Source organism: Ostrinia nubilalis, unplaced genomic scaffold, assembly GCF_963855985.1.
Source record: "Ostrinia nubilalis unplaced genomic scaffold, ilOstNubi1.1 SCAFFOLD_43, whole genome shotgun sequence".
Classification (NCBI taxonomy): Eukaryota; Metazoa; Arthropoda; class Insecta; order Lepidoptera; family Crambidae; genus Ostrinia; species Ostrinia nubilalis.
Genome location: NW_026973577.1, coordinates 6525 through 12500, shown reverse-complemented (window position 1 = coordinate 12500; position 5976 = coordinate 6525). Strand labels below are relative to the sequence as shown.

At 50.8% G+C, this 5976-nt stretch overlaps 1 pseudogene; it reads left to right on the top strand.

Annotated features, from left to right (window-relative positions):
* LOC135087450 (large subunit ribosomal RNA) overlaps positions 1 to 4585 on the top strand; it is a 7623-nt pseudogene extending 3038 nt beyond the window's left edge.
* Positions 4586 to 5976: the final 1391 nt, after the last annotated feature.

The following is a 5976-nucleotide window of genomic DNA, read 5'->3' as shown; positions in this document are numbered from 1 at the left end:
AGGAGACGGTGCAGCGGTGCGCCACCTGCCACAAATTCGGCAAGAAGGACGCAGCGACACACGCAACCGGTGCGCGGGAGTGCCCCGCCAGGGTCTTTGCGGAGCAGCGTAGCGTAGCGGCCACCCGCTACGCTCTTTGATGCGTGGACCTTGGGCCAGCTGAACCTGGCCGGCGCGGCGCTCGCCACTGACGAACTCCCCGCGCTGTCGCAGGAGCTCGGATTGGACGCTGTTCTAGTCCAAGAACAGTACTCGCAGTCCGAGCTTGTCCTCCAGCGCGGCCTCTCGTCCCAGGCGGGCGTCTTCGTGGCCGGGTCCCATCTCTCCATCGCGGTACTCCAGCACCTGACGAACGACCGCTGCACGGTGGCGTACATCCACGAGGCCGATTTGTACGTCGTCTCAGCGTATTTTAAGTATGGCGAGGAGATCGACCCGCACATCTACCACCTTGAGCGGGTCTTCGACGCGTTGGCGGGTAAGCGCATCATAGTGGGAGTCGACGCCAATGCCCACTCACCGTTGTGGCACAGCAGGCCGGACCAAACCACTGGGCGAGGCAGAGTGGCTGACCATCGTAGGTCGTCGGTTGAGGACTTCATCTTGGGACACGACCTCGTCGTAGTCAACACCCCTGACCAACCGGCGACCTTTAGTACTGCGAACGGGGAATCAAGCGTGGACGTGACACTCTCCACCAGAAACGTCACAGTCACGGATTGGAAAGTCCATGTGGGGGCCAGCACTAGTGACCATCGCCTTATCACGTTCAGAGTTGGCCGATCCTCCACACGTAATACCACTTCAGAGCGCGCAGAGCCAGGCGAGGAGCCTCCGAGATTTCGGGATCGGGGTGTCAATTGGGACCGCTTCGAGAGTGCTATCCATGAGCGAATGGGATATCTGGATATGAGGGAGCCTGCGTCCTTGGTTAGCAGGCGCTTCACTAACGTGATTGTCCGCGCTGCGCATCAAACCCTCGGTATAAAGAGGAAGAGCCGGGACGTGGGTTATGAATGGTGGACGCCTGAACTAGACGATCTCAGGAAGGCAAACGGCGCTTCACGCCGTGCGTGGCAGAGGCTCAGGAAGAGAGGGGGCAGGGCGGAGGAGATTGCACGAGAGGAGTTTCATGCGAGTAGAGCGCGATATAGAAGGAGAAAGGAGGAGACGGAGCTCGCGTTCTTCCGGGGGCTTGCCGAGTCCGGCAACGAGGACCCGTGGGGTCTGGCCTACCGTGTGGCGAGTGGCAGGAAGCGTCCGCCCTCGAACGTAATCAACGGCACGAAGTTCGCCGAAGGCTTTGCGGGGACTGTGGACGAAGCCATGCACGGCCTTGTGTATGCTCTGTGCCCGGACGACGATCCGTCTAAGGACACAGAGTACCACAAACAGGTGCGGATCTCGGCTGCCCTGGTCCCCTCTGGCCCAGACGCGTCTCCTCCGTCCCTTGAGTATCTGCGAATCATGGTTAAGCAATTGCCCAACACCGCACCGGGACTGGATGGAGTGACCGCAAGAATGTTGACGCATGTCTGGAAGGCTGCATCGGTGGAGTTCCACCTGGTGTACGCCAAGTGTGTGGAGGAAGGTGTGTTTCCGGATGTGTGGAAGGACGGTCGACTGCTCGTGCTGCCAAAAGGTAATGACAAGCCCCTCACCGACCCCAAGGCGTACCGACCAATTACGCTTCTCTCGATCTTGGGTAAACTGCTTGAGCGTGTAATGTTACACTGCGCGCCTCAGATCTCTAGCGGGATGTCGGACTGCCAGCATGGCTTCACCAGAGGTAAGTCGACAGTGACTGCGATCGACGCGATTACCGACACGGCCAGGGCGTCCACAGCGAAGTACGTCCAAGCTGTGTTTCTTGACATCTCGGGTGCGTTCGACAACGCCTGGTGGCCGATGGTGATGCTGAAGGCGAAAAGAGGGGGATGCCCGCCCAATGTCTATCGGATGTTGGCGGGATACTTCTCCGGACGCCGGGTTGGCTTAACCGTCGGCAGCCGGGAGTTGTGGAAAGTTTCCACCATGGGGTGTCCGCAGGGTTCTGTGCTTGGACCAACGTTGTGGAACGTTCTGTTGGACGACCTGTTGAGATCGCCGATGCCGGAGGGGGTGAGCATGGTGGCGTACGCCGATGACGTCACCATTTTGATTGAGGCGCAATCGAGAGCCAGCATCGAGTCGAAGGCCACAGAGGCCCTTAACATCGCGTCTGATTGGGGAGCCCGGAACCGACTGGGATTCTCTCCTGCCAAGTCGTCCATGATGACAATCAGGGGGAAATTCCAGAGGCCCCCAATCATCAAACTTGATGGCGCCTCGATCCGACAGGTGAGCTCAGGAACAGTGCTCGGCGTGGTGATCGATTCGGGTCTTTTGTTCACGCAGCATGCACAGGACATTGTAGAGCGCGCAGCCAAATGCTTCGGGAAGGTTTCGCGTGTGTCTGCGTCCTCCTGGGGCATTCGATACCCCGGTCTGCGCATTCTCTACCAGGGAACGTTCGTTGCCACGCTTGTGTATGCTGCGGCGTGTTGGTTTGAGCGGGTCAAAGTCCAGTCGGTAGGTGGGATTGTCCTGAGGGGGCAGAGGCCGGCACTCGTGCTGCTGACGAAGGCCTACCGGTCTGTCAGCACGGCCGCGCTCCCGGTCTTGGCCGGAGTGTTGCCCGCCGACCTCGAGGTGGAGTATGCTGGACGGACGGCTGTACTGAGGACGCGCCAGCTCGCGACCCTGGACGAGATGAGCAGTCGAAAACGCGATATACGGGATTCGGTGATCGTATTTTGGCAGCAGCGTTGGGAGCAGGAGACCAAAGGTCGTGAGCTCTATCAGTTCTTCCCGGAGGTGGCTGGTAGGCTCAGCATGCGCTGGGTCCAACCGGACTATGTGACCTCGCAGATACTCACTGGACACGGGTGCTTCAATAAAAGGCTGAGCGACATGAAGCTGCGTGAGGGGAGTATGTGTGAGTGCGGCGAGAGTGAGGAGGACAGACACCACGTTCTGTGGTACTGTCCTCTGTATGAAGACCTGCGGTGGGAGATGCTGAGTGGGATAGCGCTCTCGGAGGGTTACGGTCCTGCGTGGTACCCCGATCTTGTCAGCTCGGAGGCGAACTTCGCGCGGCTGCGATGTTTCGCGCACGCGTGGCACAGGAGGCGGAACGGACAGACGCCTAGCGGCCAGGCACCGGATAGTGCCAACGTGCTAGTAGAGTCCATGCCCCAGAAGGGGGAGAGTGGCAAGGGACAAATGGACAAAGATTAAAGAACTTGTAGAGAGTCAAGAATTGCGCGCGGTGGAGTGCAATCTGCCGTAGGCAGCCGCAATTCCGCGCGCATCTCTCAAGATTCGGCCACAATAACCGCGAGGTTGGTATGGCCATGGGTGGTGGTGGGATTTGTCCCTATCTACTATCTAGCGAAACCACAGCCAAGGGAACGGGCTTGGGAGAATCAGCGGGGAAAGAAGACCCTGTTGAGCTTGACTCTAGTCTGGCATTGTAAGGAGACATGAGAGGTGTAGCATAAGTGGGAGATCGTTTCGGCGGTCGTCGCTGAAAAACCACTACTTTCATTGTTTCATTACTTACTCGGTTGGGCGGAAGCGGTGCGCGGTCGATTTACTCGGCGGGCGCACGGTGTTTCGTTCCAAGCGTGCAGAGTGGTGGCGTGGCGGCAACGCTCGTCACCGTTTAAACTCCCGCGTGATCCGGTTCGAGGACACTGCCAGGCGGGGAGTTTGACTGGGGCGGTACATCTGTCAAAGAATAACGCAGGTGTCCTAAGGCCAGCTCAGCGAGGACAGAAACCTCGCGTGGAGCAAAAGGGCAAAAGCTGGCTTGATCCAGATGTTCAGTACGCATAGGGACTGCGAAAGCACGGCCTATCGATCCTTTAGTATAAAGAGTTTTTAGCAAGAGGTGCCAGAAAAGTTACCACAGGGATAACTGGCTTGTGGCAGCCAAGCGTTCATAGCGACGTTGCTTTTTGATCCTTCGATGTCGGCTCTTCCTATCATTGCGAAGCAAAATTCGCCAAGCGTTGGATTGTTCACCCATCAAAAGGGAACGTGAGCTGGGTTTAGACCGTCGTGAGACAGGTTAGTTTTACCCTACTGATGGCGTTGTCGTTGCGATAGTAATACTGCTCAGTACGAGAGGAACCGCAGTTTCGGACATTTGGTTCATGCACTCGGCCGAGCGGCCGGTGGTGCGAAGCTACCATCCGCGGGATTATGCCTGAACGCCTCTAAGGCCGAAGCCAGCCTAGCCGAATCCGGCAAGGATATGCTCACTGTGGAGCCCCGAGAGTCGGGAGGCTCTAAACAATGTGACTTTACTAGTCGCGCTTTACATCGTAAGGTGCGACGTCGAAGCCCATTTGAATCGCAGAGATCGGTGCGGTCGGTTTAACACGTGCACCATGGCTCTGAAGGTTCGAATTTACCTCAGTTCGATGTCGGGGCTCGGAATAGTCTGTAGACGACTTACGTTCCTGGCGGGGTGTTGTGCTCGGTAGAGCAGCGTCGTGCTGCGATCTGTTGAGACTCAGCCCTACGCCAGGTGATTCGTCCGAGGACGATCGTTTTCTTTTTTTTAATTTAACAAAATGTGAACATTCGTTTAAACGTTTACCATTCATTCATTCATTCAGTGCAGGTTCCACGATCAGTCGTTTTAATTTTCGTTATTTAAGTCTAACAAAATTTGAACATTCGTTTAAATTTTGTTAGACTTAAATAACGAATCAGTTAAAATTTGTCTTCTTGTATGTTTTTTTTTAGTTTATAAAAAACTAAAATATATTATAAACCATACCTATTTTTATTTTCTTTTGTTCACAGGTACATAGTTGAATTCGTCCAATCATATAAACGGCGCCTTCAACTAGAGGATTCAACACAAAATCGGTATGTTATTGTATTTATTTATTTTTAGAAAACGTACGTGGGTTCCTTTAAGTTTTTTTTTTTCAGCTTTGCAACCTTTTACTCACTCACTGCCCCAAAATCCAAAACCAACAAAATATTAGTTTTTCCAAAAAGTTACGTTTTCAAAAGTTAGGTTATGAAAAGTTAGGTTTTCAAAAGTTAGGTTATGAAAAGTTAGGTTTTCAAAAGTTAGGTTTTCAAAAAGTTGGATTTCATAAAGTTAGGTTTTCAAAAGTTAGGTTTTCAAAAAGTTGGATTTCATAAAGTTAGCTTTTCAGAAGTTAGGTTATCAAAAGTTAGGTTTTCAAAAAGTTGGATTTCATAAAGTTAGGTTATCAAAAGTTAGGTTTTCAAAAGTTAGGTTTTCAAAAGTTAGGTTTTCAAAAGTTACGTTATCAAAAGTTAGGTTTTCAAAAGTTAGGTTTTCAAAAAGTTGGATTTCATAAAGTTAGGTTTTCAAAGGTTAGGTTTTCAAAAGTTAGGTTTTCAAAAGTTAGGTTATCAAAAGTTAGGTTTTCAAAAAGTTGGATTTCATATATTTAGGTTCTCAAAAGTTAGGTTATCAAAAAGTTGGGTTTCATAAGGTTAGGTTTTCAAAAGGTAGGTTTTCAAAAAAGTTACGTTCTAAAAAGTTAGGTTTTGAAAAGTTAGGTTAGGTTAGGTTTGGTTTGATTTTTAGGTTATTCCAAATGCAAAAACAAAAAAATACATTGACCTGGTCAGCGGAGTTGTAAATAAATTAGGCTTCGCGCGCAAACGGAGGTCGCTGGTTGGTCGCGTCGCGATTGTCGTTTGATTGATGAATGATGCCGATGTTTTTTTGTGCAGCTACTTTTTTTAAAAATGAATAATGATTATAATGTTTTTTTTTTATGACATAAATAAAATTTTAAAAAATGTAAAAATTGAAAATAGATGACATTGAATACAATATATTATTTTTTCTTTTTTATATTACATTTAATAAATAATTAAAATAATGAACGATAATTTAAAAGTAAAATATTTATTTATGCATTTATTTCACTACTC